The sequence below is a fragment of the Carassius gibelio genome, chromosome A10, assembly GCF_023724105.1.
Source record: "Carassius gibelio isolate Cgi1373 ecotype wild population from Czech Republic chromosome A10, carGib1.2-hapl.c, whole genome shotgun sequence".
In the NCBI taxonomy this organism is placed as follows: Eukaryota; Metazoa; Chordata; class Actinopteri; order Cypriniformes; family Cyprinidae; genus Carassius; species Carassius gibelio.
In genome coordinates, this window is record NC_068380.1 from 14,966,261 (window position 1) to 14,981,255 (window position 14,995).

The 14,995-nt window shown below is 36.2% G+C and overlaps 1 protein-coding gene and 1 long non-coding RNA gene across 2 annotated transcripts in view; one reads left to right on the forward strand and one right to left on the reverse strand.

Moving 5' to 3' along the window:
- The window catches only part of gfra2b (GDNF family receptor alpha 2b), a 138,433-nt gene that overhangs the window by 54,976 nt on the left and 68,462 nt on the right, over positions 1–14,995 (forward strand). The window lies entirely within an intron of this gene.
- LOC128021310 (uncharacterized) overlaps positions 5,251–14,995 on the reverse strand; it is a 33,494-nt gene continuing 23,749 nt past the window's right edge. The window contains exons 4-5 of the long non-coding RNA XR_008185517.1: positions 10,713–11,042; positions 5,251–5,627 (exon numbers count right to left, since the gene is read on the reverse strand). This is a non-coding gene — a long non-coding RNA (uncharacterized LOC128021310). The remainder of the gene's footprint in view (positions 5,628–10,712; positions 11,043–14,995) is intronic.

Consider the following 14,995-nt stretch of genomic DNA (forward strand, 5'->3'; position numbering starts at 1 on the left):
TTTGATAATTATTGATATTGAGTGTCCAGGGAATATTCATGAAGTGGTTTGGTTCTGATTGGTTGAAAATCCTAGGACTAGTTCGCAAAAGTAGGTTTCGGATATAGCTCGATTTTGCGAGAAAACGGTGCGTCGTAGACCCCAAAAAGGCGCCGTGCACTTTTGTTCGGGCTAACCCAAGGATTGCAACAATGCCATGTTTTTGAGTCTATGGCTAACGGTTTACACTTTACGGCCAAAAAGGTCCAAAATTTTTGTTTTTTGCGCTGTAGCGCCCCCGTTAGGCCGATTGGGCCGGTTCTTTGTATCTGAGTAGCGAGCAAGACTACTACGATCTGACCAAGTTTCAGCTCTCTAGGCCTTACGGTTTGGGCTGCACGTTCAGTTTTAAGGCGGAAGAATAATAATAATTAAAGCTGCAAGCAGCATTTTACCGGGGTTCAAGCATTTAAGGCATCTGAGGTGGTCAGAGCCAACCTGGATGCACTGATGACATTTAAAGACATCCAAAATGGAGAACAGGCTATCAGACAGACACTAACACAGAAAGTAAATGATTAGAGTAATATATGTATACTCTATAAGCATATGCACACACACACACACACACACAAAAACACACATATACATGCACACACATTTTGTTGCAGATATAGGTATTTGAAATAAGTGATAGGTGACATAAAATTATTGCAAGTCTTCTCTTTTTCAGAGTTTAGATGTCATTTTCAGGTTAAACTGTAATCATAATGTGGCAAAATTGTAAAAACTGATACATCTGTATGAACAAAATGGAAAACATCAATTCAATGATATTTAAAATGTTATAACAGTTAATTTATTAATGTTTTGGCATGAATTCATGAAAACAGTACTGTTTAACTAGCTGAATTAGTGGTCTCCCGCTGCCATCTAGTGGTTATAAATTGCATTTACTCAAGCAACACTGTGTTTTTAAATATAACTGTTATAGTGTTGTTATTTTTTTTTGCCCAATCTCTCTTAAATTTTGCATGCTTGTTTAGAATGAAATTATGCATTATTTTACACAGTTTTGATAATTTGTGGGCTTTCTGTTTGTATTAATAGGCCTTTGTGTACACTATGCAAATAACATATTATAAAATTACTGGTTTATAGTTGTCCAAATGCAACTGTTCAACATGTTTTTGATAATTATTGACCTTCAGAGTCTAGAGAATTGTACTTCAGTGGTTTTATTGATTTTCATCTGAAACCCTATCACTAGTATGCCAAAGTAACTTTTTGAAATAATCTTGAATATTTAATTAACAGCTTTATTGACAACATTGGTCCCAGAGGCAAAGTTGTTCAGAATGAGGAGGTCTATCATATGATATGAAGATCTAGTGTTTTTGAGTGAATATATGAGCCTTTTCAAACAATTTGAGGCCATTTACCATATCAATCTTGTGTTTTGAGACCTTTTCTACTGTTATAGCGCCTCCTATGGTCCGATCTCCATGAAACTTTGCATGCTTGTTAAGAGTCACCTGATACATGTTTTCCCGAAGTTTCATAAAGTTTAGAGTTTTCGTTTAGGTTTTATAGGCTTTGGGGTATGTTTGGCCACACCCCTTTTCTTAATTACCCCTTTAACGCTAACCAAAGGACAAAATTCAAAGACACTGCATACCAATTTTCAAGTCGATCGAGCCAACGGGTGCCTAGTTATAGCCATTTATGTGTTTTTTAAATCTTATTGCGCCCCCAAGTGGCAGAGATGCGCAATTTTTTTCATTTGACCAAAGATTGAGCTCATACATATGTATACCGAGTTTGGTGAAGATATCTCATTCCGTTCAAGAGTTATAGTCAAAATAGCATTTGGCTAACGTTAGCATAGACGCTTTTTGGTGTACTGTTTCGCGTATGAATTGAAATTTCAACTTTTTTTTGATAATTATTGATATTGAGTGTCCAGGGAATATTTATGAAGTGGTTTGGTTCTGATTGGTTGAAAATCCTAGGACTAGTTCGCAAAAGTAGGTTTCGGATATAGCTCGATTTTGCGAGAAAACGGTGCGTCGTAGACCCCAAAAAGGCGCCGTGCACTTTTGTTCGGGCTAACCCAAGGATTGCAACAATGCCATGTTTTTGAGTCTACGGCTAACGGTATACGATTTACGGCCAAAAATGTCCAAAATTTTTGTTTTTTGCGCTGTAGCGCCCCCGTTAGGCCGATTGGGCTGAGACTTTGATAAGTTCTCCCCAAATTGAGCTCTACGATCTGTCCAAATTTCAGCTCTCTAGGCCTTACGGTTTGGGCTGCACGTTCAGTTCTAGGGCAGAAGAATAATAATAATAATAATAATAATAATAATAAAAATCCTAACAAATACAATAGGGTTTCAGCACTGCGTGCTTGAACCCCTAATAATTAAAGCTGCAAGCAGCATTTTACCGGGGTTCAAGCATTTAAGGCATCTGAGGTGGTCAGAGCCAACCTGGATGCACTGATGACATTTAAAGACATCCAAAATGGAGAACAGGCTATCAGACAGACACTAACACAGAAAGTAAATGATTAGAGTAATATATGTATACTCTATAAGCATATGCACACACACACACACACACACACACAAAAACACACATATACATGCACACACATTTTGTTGCAGATATAGGTATTTGAAATAAGTGATAGGTGACATAAAATTATTGCAAGTCTTCTCTTTTTCAGAGTTTAGATGTCATTTTCAGGTTAAACTGTAATCATAATGTGGCAAAATTGTAAAAACTGATACATCTGTATGAACAAAATGGAAAACATCAATTCAATGATATTTAAAATGTTATAACAGTTAATTTATTAATGTTTTGGCATGAATTCATGAAAACAGTACTGTTTAACTAGCTGAATGAGCCCAGTAGTGGTCTTCCGCTGCCATCTAGTGGTTATAAATTGCATTTACTCAAGCAACACTGTGTTTTTAAATATAACTGTTATAGTGTTGTTATTTTTTTTTTGCCCAATCTCTCTTAAATTTTGCATGCTTGTTTAGAATGAAATTATGCATTATTTTACACAGTTTTGATAATTTGTGGGCTTTCTGTTTGTATTAATAGGCCTTTGTGTACACTATGCAAATAACATATTATAAAATTACTGGTTTATAGTTGTCCAAATGCAACTGTTCAACATGTTTTTGATAATTATTGACCTTCAGAGTCTAGAGAATTGTACTTCAGTGGTTTTATTGATTTTCATCTGAAACCCTATCACTAGTATGCCAAAGTAACTTTTTGAAATAATCTTGAATATTTAATTAACAGCTTTATTGACAACATTGGTCCCAGAGGCAAAGTTGTTCAGAATGAGGAGGTCTATCATATGATATGAAGATCTAGTGTTTTTGAGTGAATATATGAGCCTTTTCAAACAATTTGAGGCCATTTACCATATAAATCTTGTGTTTTGAGACCTTTTCTACTGTTATAGCGCCTCCTATGGTCCAATCTCCATGAAACTTTGCATGCTTGTTAAGAGTCACCTGATACATGTTTTCCCGAAGTTTCATAAAGTTTAGAGTTTTCGTTTAGGTTTTATAGGCTTTGGGGTATGTTTGGCCACACCCCTTTTCTAAATTACCCATTTAAAGCTAACCAAAGTACAAAATTCAACATTTTTTTGATAATTATTGATCTAGAGAGTCCACAGAATATTACTGCAGTGGTTTGGTTCCGATCGGGTAAAAAACCTAAGACTAGTTCGCAAAAGTAGGTTTTTTACATAGTTGTGAATAATTAATGAACGGTTTGATTGACAGCAATGGTTCTTGAGACAAAGTTGTGCATTATGAGGAGATCTATCAAATGATATGCATATTGTGTTGATATGTGAAACACCACGTGATTACAGAGCCATAAAACTCGTTAGCGCCAACTAGTGTCCGATTTCTTTCAAAATTCTTACAGACCTTAAGGTTCATGAGTCGAACGTACCCAGTGAGTTTCGTTCCGATCAACATCCGTTAACCCTTTCAAATAGGTGCTTAAAATTGTTTGGCCAATGGCGGCCATGTTTTTTGAGATATGCAAATGTCCTCATAGGTACTTGTGCCCCTTCAGACCAAGACACTGCATACCAATTTTCAAGTCGATCGAGCCAACGGTTGCCTAGTTATAGACATCTATGTGTTTTTTCTATCTTATTGCGCCCCCAAGTGGCAGAGATGCGCAATTTTTTTTTATTTGACCAAAGATTGAGCTCATACATATGTGTACCATGTTTGGTGAAGATATCTCATTTCATTAATGAGTTATAGCCTGTTGCGTAAAATTGGTCCTCGACTTTCGAATGTTTTGGCATCCCATTACGACAGTGAGTCGAAATTTCTACTTTTTTTTGATAATTATTGATATTCACTGGACAGAGAACATTTCTGCAGTGGTTTGGTTCAGATTGGGTGAAAAACCTAGGACTAGTTCGCAAAAGTAGGTTTTGGACATACGTCAAATTTGCGAAAAAACGAGCCCTCCTAGACCCAAAATCAGAGTGACCGTTTATAATTTCGCATGACCCACGGATTCCAGAAATGTTAAATTTTTGGCTCTATCACAAGCGGTTTAGGAGCTATTAGCAAAAACGCATTTTTGATCACTGTAGCGCCCCCCACTGGCCGATTGGGCCGGATCTTTGCGCCTGAGTAGCGAGCAAGACTACTACCTTTTGACCAAGTTTCAGCTCTCTAGGCCTTACGGTTTGGGCTGCCCGTTCAGTTTTAAGGCGGAAAAATAATAATAATAATAATAAAAATCCTAACAATTACAATAGGGTTTCAGCACTGCGTGCTTGAACCCCTAATAATTAAAGCTGCAAGCAGCATTTTACCGGGGTTCAAGCACATTAAGGCCTCTGAGGTGGTCAGAGCCAACCTGGATGCATGGATGACAGTTAAACACATCCAAAATGGAGAACAGGCTAACAGACAGACACACACACTGAAAGTAAATAATTAGACTAATATATTAATACTCTATAAGCATATGCACACACACACACACACACACACAAAAACACACATATACATACACAAACATTTTGTTGCAGATATAGGTATTTGAAATAAGTGATAGGTGATAATAAACTTATTGCAAGTCTTCTCTTTTTAAGAGTTTAGATGTCATTTTGAGGTTAAACTGTAATCATAATGTGGCAAAATTTTAAAAACTGATATATCTGTATGAACAAAATGGAAAACATTGACTCAATGAGATTTAAAATGTTATAACAGTTCATTTTTAATGTTTTGGCATGAATTCATAAATCCTTTCAACAGTACTGTTCAACTTTACTGAATGAGCCCATTAGTGGTCTTCCGCTGCCATCTAGTGGTTATAAATTGCATTTACTCCAAGAACACTGTGTTTTAAAACATAACTGTTATAGTGTTGTAATTTTTTTTTGCCCAATCTCTCTTAAATTTTGCATGCTTGTTTAGAATGAAATCATGCATTATTTTACACAGTTTTGATAATTTGTGGGCTTTCTGTTTGTATAAATAGGCCTTTGTGTACACTATGCAAATAACATATTATAAAATTATTGGTTTATAGTTGCCCAAATGCAATTGTTCAACATGTTTTTGATAATTATTGACCTTCAGAGTCTAGAGAATTATACTTCAGTGGTTTTATTGATTTTCATCTTAAACCGTATCACAAGTATGCCAAAGTAACTTTTTAAAATAATCTTGAATATTTAATTAACAGCTTTATTGACAACATTGGTCCCAGAGGCAAAGTTGTTTAGAATGAGGAGATGTATCATATGATATGAAGATTTAGTGTTTTTGAGTGAAAATATGAACATTTTCAAACAATTTGAGGCCATTTACCATATAAATCTTGTGTTTTGAGACATTTTCTACTGTTATAGCGCCACCTATGGTCTGATCTCCATGAAACTTTGCATGCTTGTTAAGAGTCACCTGTTACATGATTTCACCAAGGCTCATAAAGTTTTGAGTTTTCGTTTAGGTTTTATAGGCTTTGGGGTATGTTTGGCCACACCCCTTTTTCTAAATTACCCCTTTACAGCTAACCAAAGGACAAAATTCAACATTTTTTTAATAATTATTGATCTAGAGAGTCCACAGAATATTACTGCAGTGGTTTGGTTCCGATCTGACAAAAAACCTAGGACTAGTTCGCAAAAGTAGGTTTTTAACATATTTGTGAATAACAATTGAACGATTTGATTGACAGCAATGGTTCTTGAGGCAAAGTTGTGCATTACGAGGAGATCTATCAAATGATATGCATACTGTGTTGATATGTGAAACACCACGTGATTACAGAGCCATAAAACTCGTTAGCGCCAACTAGTGGCCGATTTCTTTCAAAATTCTTACAGACCTTAAGGTTCATGAGTCGAACGTACCCAGCGAGTTTCGTTCCGATCAACATCCGTTAACCCTTTCAAATAGGTGCTTAAATTTGTTTAGCCAATGGCGGCCATGTTTTTTGAGATATGCAAATGTCCTCATAGGTACTTGTGCCCCTTCAGACCAAGACACTGCATACCGATTTTCAAGTCGATCGAGCCAACGGTTGCCTAGTTATAGCAATTTATGTGTTTTTTCTATCTTATAGCGCCCCCAAGTGGCAGAGATGCGCAATTTTTTTGATTTGACCAAAGATTGAGCTCATACATATGTATACCGAGTTTGGTGAAGATATCTCATTCCGTTCAAGAGTTATAGTCAAAAGAGCATTTGGCTAACGTTAGCATAGACGCTTTTTGGCGTACTGTTTCGCGTAAGAATTGAAATTTCAACTTTTTTTTGATAATTATTGATATTGAGTGTCCAGGGAATATTTATGAAGTGGTTTGGTTCTGATTGGTTGAAAATCCTAGGACTAGTTCGCAAAAGTAGGTTTCGGATATAGCTCGATTTTGCGAGAAAACGGTGCGTCGTAGACCCCAAAAAGGCGCCGTGCACTTTTGTTCGGGCTAACCCAAGGATTGCAACAATGCCATGTTTTTGAGTCTACGGCTAACGGTATACGATTTACGGCCAAAAATGTCCAAAATTTTTGCTTTTTGCGCTGTAGCGCCCCCGTTAGGCCGATTGGGCTGAGACTTTGATAAGTTCTCCCCAAATTGAGCTCTACAATCTGTCCAAATTTCAGCTCTCTAGGCCTTACGGTTTAGGCTGCACGTTCAGTTTTAGGGCAGAAGAATAATAATAATAATAATAATTAAAGCTGCAAGCAGCATTTACGGGGTTCAAGCACATTAAGGCCTCTGAGGTGGTCTGAGCCAACCTGGATGTACGGATGACAGTTAAACACATCCAAAACGGAGAATAGGCTGACAGACAGACACACGCACTGAAATTAAATGATTAAACTAGTTTTAAGAGTTTGGATGTCATTTTCAGGTTTCACTGTAATCATAATGTGGCAAAATTTTAAAAACTGGTAAGTCTGTATGAACAAAATGGAAAACTTTAACTCAGTGAGATTTAAAATGTTGTAACAGTGTTTTTTTTTTTTATTGTTTAGGCATGAATTCATAAATCTTCTCAAAAGTACTGTTTCAATTTGCTGAATGAGCCCATTAGTGGTCTTCCGCTGCCATCTAGTGGTTGCATTTACTCAAACAACACTGTTTTTAAACATAACTGTTATAGTGTAAAGTTTTTTGCCCAATCTCTCTTAAATTTTGCATGCTTGTTTAGAATGAAATTAGGCTTTATTTTACACAGTTTTGATAGTTTGTGGGCTTTCTGTTTGTATAAATAGGCCTTTGTGTACACTGTGAAAAGAACATATTATACAATCACTGGTTTATAGTTGTCCAAATGCAATTTTTCAACATGTTTTTCATTATTATTGACCTTCAGAGTCTAGAGAATTGTACTTCAGTGGTTTTATTGATTTTCAGCTTAAAGCCTTGGACTACTTTGCCAAAGTAACTTTTTTAAATAATCTTCAATATTTAATTAACAGCTTTATTGACATTGGTCCCAAAAGTTGTTCAGAATGAGGAGATCTATCATATGATATGAAGATCTAGTGTTTATGTGAATATATGAGCATTTTCAGACAATTTGAGGCCATTTACCATATCAATCTTATGTTTTGAGACCTTTTCTACTGTCATAGCGCCACCTGTGGTCCGATCTCCATGAAAATTTGCATGCTTGTTAAGAGTCACCTGTTACATGTTTTCACCAAGTTTCATAAAGTTTTGAGTTTTCGTTTAGGTTTTATATGCTTTTGGGTATTTTGGTCACGCCCCTTTTCTAATTTAGCCAGTTAAAGCTAACCAAAGGACAAAATTCAACATTTTTTTGATAATTATTGATCTAGAGAGTCCAGAGAAAATTACTGCAGTGGTTTGGTTTCGATCGGGTAAAAAATCTGGGACTAGTTCGCAAAAGTAAGTTTTTAACATATTTGTGAATAACAATTGAACGATTTGATTGACATCTTCGCTCCTTGAGGCAAAGTTGTTCACAAAGAGGAGATCTATCATATGATATGAAGATCTAGTGTTTGTGTGAATGTATGAACATGTCCTACAAATTGTGATCATTTTCTATTGAAAATGTTTGTTTTTGAGGCTTTTTCAACTGTTATAGCGCCACCTATGATCCGATCTCCATGAAACTTTGCATGCTTGTTAAGAGTCACCTGATACATGATTCCACGAAGTTTCATAAAGTTTTGAGTTTTCGTCTAGGTTTTATAGGCTTTGGGGTATGTTTGGCCACACCCCTTTTACTAAATTACCCCTTTACAGCTAACCAAAGGACAAAATTCAACATTTTTTTGATAATTATTGATCTAGAGAGTCCACAGAATATTACTGCAGTGGTTTGGTTCCGATCGGACAAAAAACCTAGGACTAGTTCGTAAAAGTATGTTTTTAACATATTTGTGAATAACATTTGAACGATTTGATTGACAGCAATGGTTCTTGAGGCAAAGTTGTGCATTATGAGGAGATCTATCAAATGATATGCATATTGTGTTGATAAGTGAAACACCACGTGATTACAGAGCCATAAAACTCGTTAGCGCCAACTAGTGGCCGATTTCTTTCAAAATTCTTACAGACCTTAAGGTTCATGAGTTGAACGTACCCAGCGAGTTTTGTTTCGATCAACATCCGTTAACCCTTTCAAATAGGTGCTTAAAATTGTTTGGCCAATGGCGGCCATGTTTTTTTGAGATATGCAAATGTCCTCATAGGTACTTGTGCCCCTTCAGACCAAGACACTGCATACCAATTTTCAAGTCGATCGAGCCAACGGTTGCCTAGTTATAGCCATTTATGTGTTTTTTCAATCTTATAGCGCCCCCAAGTGGCAGAGATGCGCAATTTTTTTTGTATGACCAAAGATTGAGCTCATACATATGTGTACCAAGTTTGGTGAAGATATCTCATTCCGTTCAAGAGTTATAGCTAAAATAGCATTTGGCTAACGTTAGCATAGATGCTTTTTGGTGTACTGTTTCGCGTAAGAATTGAAATTTCAACTTTTTTTTGATAATTATTGATATTGAGTGTCCAGGGAATATTTCTGAAGTGGTTTGATTCCGATTGGTTAAAAATCCTAAGACTAGTTCGCAAAAGTAGGTTTCGGATATAGCTCGATTTTGCGAGAAAACGGTGCGTCGTAGAGCAAAAAATGCAGCTGTGCACTTTTGTTCGGGCTAACCCAAGGATTGCAACGATGCCTTGTTTTTGAGTCTACGGCTAACGGTTTACGATCTGCGGCCAAAAATGTCCAAAATTTTAGTTTTTTGCGCTGTAGCGCCCCCGTTAGGCCGATTGGGCTAAGACTTTGATAAGTTCTCCCCAAAATGAGCTCTACGATCTGTCCAAATTTCAGCTCTCTAGGCCTTACGGTTTGGGCTGCACGTTTAGTTCTAGGGCGGAAGAATAATAATAATAATTAAAGCTGCAAGCAGCATTTCACCGGGGTTCAAGCATTTAAGGCATCTGAGGTGGTCAGAGCCAACCTGGATGTTTGGATGACATTTAAACACATCCAAAATGGAGAACAGGTTAACAGACAGACACACACACTGAAAGTAAATGATTAGACTAATATATGTATACTCTATAAGCATATGCACACACACACACAAAGACACACATATACATGCACAAACATTTTGTTGCAGATATAGGTATTTGAAATAAGTGATAGGTGACATAAAATTATTGCAAGTCTTCTCTTTTTCAGAGTTTAGATGTCATTTTCAGGTTAAACTGTAATCATAATGTGGCAAAATTGTAAAAACTGATACATCTGTATGAACAAAATGGAAAACATTGACTCAATGAGATTTAAAATGTTATAACAGTTAATTTATTAATGTTTTGGCATGAATTCATGAAAACAGTACTGTTTAACTAGCTGAATGAGCCCATTAGTGGTCTTCCGCTGCCATCTAGTGGTTATAAATTGCATTTACTCAAACAACACTGTGTTTTAAAACATAACTGTTATAGTGTTGTATTTTTTTTTTACCCAATCTCTCTTAAATTTTGCATGCTTGTTTAGAATGAAATCATGCATTATTTTACACAGTTTTGATAATTTGTGGGCTTTCTGTTTGTATAAATAGGCCTTTGTGTACACTATGAAAAGAACATATTATAAAATTATTGGTTTATAGTTGCCCAAATGCATTTGTTCAACATGTTTTTGATAATTATTGACCTTCAGAGTCTAGAGAATTGTACTTCAGTGGTTTTATTGATTTTCATCTTAAACCGTATCACAAGTATGCCAAAGTAACTTTTTTAAATAATCTTGAATATTTAATTAACAGCTTTATTGACAACATTGGTCCCAGAGGCAAAGTTGTTCAGAATGAGGAGATTTATCATATGATATGAAGATTTAGTGTTTTTGAGTGAATATATGAACATTTTCAAACAATTTGAGGCCATTTACCATATAAATCTTGTGTTTTGAGACCTTTTCTACTGTTATAGCGCCACCTATGGTCTGATCTCCATGAAACTTTGCATGCTTGTTAAGAGTCACCTGTTACATGATTTCACTGAGTTTCATAAAGTTTTGAGTTTTCCTTTAGGTTTTATAGGCTTTGGGGTATGTTTGGCCACACCCCTTTTTCTAAATTACCCCGTTACAGCTAACCAAAGGACAAAATTCAACATTTTTTTAATAATTATTGATCTACAGAGTCCACAGAATATTACTGCAGTGGTTTGGTTCCGATCGGGCAAAAAACCTAGGACTAGTTCGCAAAAGTAGGTTTTTAACATATTTGTGAATAACAATTGAACGATTTGATTGACAGCAATGGTTCTTGAGGCAAAGTTGTGCATTACGAGGAGATCTATCAAATGATATGCATATTGTGTTGATATGTGAAACACCACGTGATTACAGAGCCATAAAACTCGTTAGCGCCAACTAGTGGCCGATTTCTTTCAAAATTCTTACAGACCTTAAGGTTCATGAGTCGAACGTACCCAGCGAGTTTCGTTCCGATCAACATCCGTTAACCCTTTCAAATAGGTGCTTAAATTTGTTTGGCCAATGGCGGCCATGTTTTTTTAGATATGCAAATGTCCTCATAGGTACTTGTGCCCCTTCAGACCAAGACACTGCATACCGATTTTCAAGTCGATCAAGCCAACGGTTGCCTAGTTATAGCCATTTATGTGTTTTTTCTATCTTATAGCGCCCCCAAGTGGCAGAGATGCGCAATTTTTTTTTATTTGACCAAGGATTGAGCTCATACATATGTGTACCGAGTTTGGTGAAGATATCTCATTCTGTTCAAGAGTTATCGTCAAAATAGCATTTGGCTAACGTTAGCATAGACGCTTTTTGGTGTACTGTTTCGCGTAAGAATTGAAATTTCAACTTTTTTTTGATAATTATTGATATTGAGTGTCCAGGGAATATTTATGAAGTGGTTTGGTTCTGATTGGTTGAAAATCCTAGGACTAGTTCGCAAAAGTAGGTTTCGGATATAGCTCGATTTTGCGATAAAACGGTGCGTCGTAGACCCCAAAAATGTGCCGTGCACTTTTGTTCGGGCTAACCCAAGGATTGCAACAATGCCATGTTTTTGAGTCTATGGCTAACGGTTTACGATTTACGGCCAAAAATGTCCAAAATTTTAGTTTTTTGCGCTGTAGCGCCCCCGTTAGGCCGATTGGGTCGAGACTCAGTATCTGACAAGAAGGCCGGACTACTACAATCTGACCAAATTTCAGCTTTCTAGCCCTTACGGTTTAGGCTGCACGATCAGTTTGAGTGGAGAATAATAATAATAATTAAAGCTGCAAGCAGCATTTACCGGGGTTCAAGCACATTAAGGCCTCTGAGGTGGTCAGAGCCAACCTGGATGCATGGATGACAGTTAAACACATCCAAAATGGAGAACAGGTTAACAGACAGACACACACACTGAAACTAAATGATTAGACTAATATATGTATACTCTATAAGCATATGCACACACACACACACACACACACACACACACACACACACACACACACACACACACAGAAAGACACACATATACATGCACAAACATTTTGTTGCAGATATAGGTATTTGAAATAAGTGATAGGTGACCATAAACTTATTGCAAGTCTTTTCTTTTTAAGAGTTTAGATGTCATTTTCAGGTTAAACTGTAATCATAATAAGGCAAAATTTTAAAAACTGATATATCTGTATGAACAAAATGGAAAACATTGACTCAATGAGATTTAAAATGTTATAACAGTTCATTTTTTAATGTTTTGGCATGAATTCATGAATCCTTTCAACAGTACTGTTCAACTTTACTGAATGAGCCCATTAGTGGTCTTCCGCTGCCATCTAGTGGTTATAAATTGCATTTACTCCAACAACACTGTGTTTTTAAACATAACTGTTATAGTGTTTTTTTTTTGCCCAATCTCTCTTAAATTTTGCATGCTTGTTTAGAATGAAATGATGCATTATTTTACACAGTTTTGATAATTTGTGGGCTTTCTGATTGTATTAATAGGCCTTTGTGTGCATTATGAAAAGAGCATATTATAAAATGACTGGTTTATAGTTGCCCAAATGCAATTGTTCAACATGTTTTTGATAATTATTGACCTTCACAGTCTAGAGAATTGTACTTCAGTGGTTTTATTGATTTTCATCTTAAACTGTATCACAAGTATGCCAAAGTAACTTTTTTAAATAATCTTTAATATTTAATTAACAGCTTTATTGACAACATTGGTCCCAAAAGTTGTTCAGAATGAGGAGATCTATCATATGATATGAAGATCTAGTGTTTATGTGAATATATGAGCATTTTCAGACAATTTGAGGCCATTTACCATATCAATCTTATGTTTTGAGACCTTTTCTACTGTAATAGCGCCACCTGTGGTCCGATCTCCATGAAAATTTGCATGCTTGTTAAGAGTCACCTGTTACATGTTTTCACCAAGTTTCATAAAGTTTTGAGTTTTCGTTTAGGTTTTGTATGCTTTTGGGTATTTTGGTCACGCCCCTTTTCTAATTTAGCCAGTTAAAGCTAACCAAAGGACAAAATTCAACATTTTTTTGATAATTATTGATCTAGAGAGTCCAGAGAAAATTACTGCAGTGGTTTGGTTTCGATCGGGTAAAAAATCTGGGACTAGTTCGCAAAAGTAGGTTTTTAACATATTTGTGAATAACAATTGAACGATTTGATTGACATCTTCGCTCCTTGAGGCAAAGTTGTTCACAAAGAGGAGATCTATCATATGATATGAAGATCTAGTGTTTGTGTGAATGTATGAACATGTCCTACAAATTGTGATCATTTTCTATTGAAAATGTGTGTTTTTGAGGCTTTTTCAACTGTTATAGCGCCACCTATGATCCGATCCCCATGAAACTTTGCATGCTTGTTAAGAGTCACCTGTTACATGATTTCACGAAGTTTCATAAAGTTTTGAGTTTTCGTTTAGGTTTTATAGGCTTTGGGGTATGTTTGGCCACACCCCTTTTACTAAATTACCCCTTTACAGTTAACCAAAGGACAAAATTCAACATTTTTTTGATAATTATTGATCTAGAGAGTCCATAGAATATTACTGCAGTAGTTTGGTTCCGATCGGACAAAAAACCTAGGACTAGTTCGTAAAAGTAGGTTTTTAACATATTTGTGAATAACATTTGAATGATTTGATTGACAGCAATGGTTCTTGAGGCAAAGTTGTGCATTATGAGGAGATCTATCAAATGATATGCATATTGTGTTGATAAGTGAAACACCACGTGATTACAGAGCCAATAAACTCGTTAGCGCCAACTAGTGGCCGATTTCTTTCAAAATTCTTACAGACCTTAAGGTTCATGAGTCGAACGCACCCAGCGAGTTTCGTTCCGATCAACATCCGTTAACCCTTTCAAATAGGTGCTTAAAATTGTTTGGACAATGGCGGCCATGTTTTTTGAGATATGCAAATGTCCTCATAGGTACTTGTGCCCCTTCAGACAAAGAAACTGCATACCAATTTTTAGGTCGATCGAGCCAACGGTAGCCTAGTTATAGCCATTTTTGTGTTTTTTCTTTTTATAGCGCCCCCAAGTGGCAGAGGTGTGCAATTTTTTTTATTTGACCAAAGTTTTAGGTCTTACAAATGTGTAGCAAGTTTGGTTAAGATATCTTATTTCTTTCACGAGTTATAGCCTGTTGCGTAAAATTGCTCCTCGACTTTCGAACGTTTTGGCATCCCATTACGACAGCGAGTCGAAATTTCAACTTTTTTTTGATAATTATTGATATTCCCTGGCCAGAGAACATTTCTGCAGTGGTTTGGTTCAGATTGGGCGAAAAACCTAGGACTAGTTCGCAAAAGTAGGTTTTGGACATACGTCAAATTTGCGAAAAAACGAGGCCTCCTAGACCCAAAATCAGAGTGACCGTTTTTAATTTCGCATGACCCACGGATTCCGGAAATGTAAAATTTTTGGATCTAT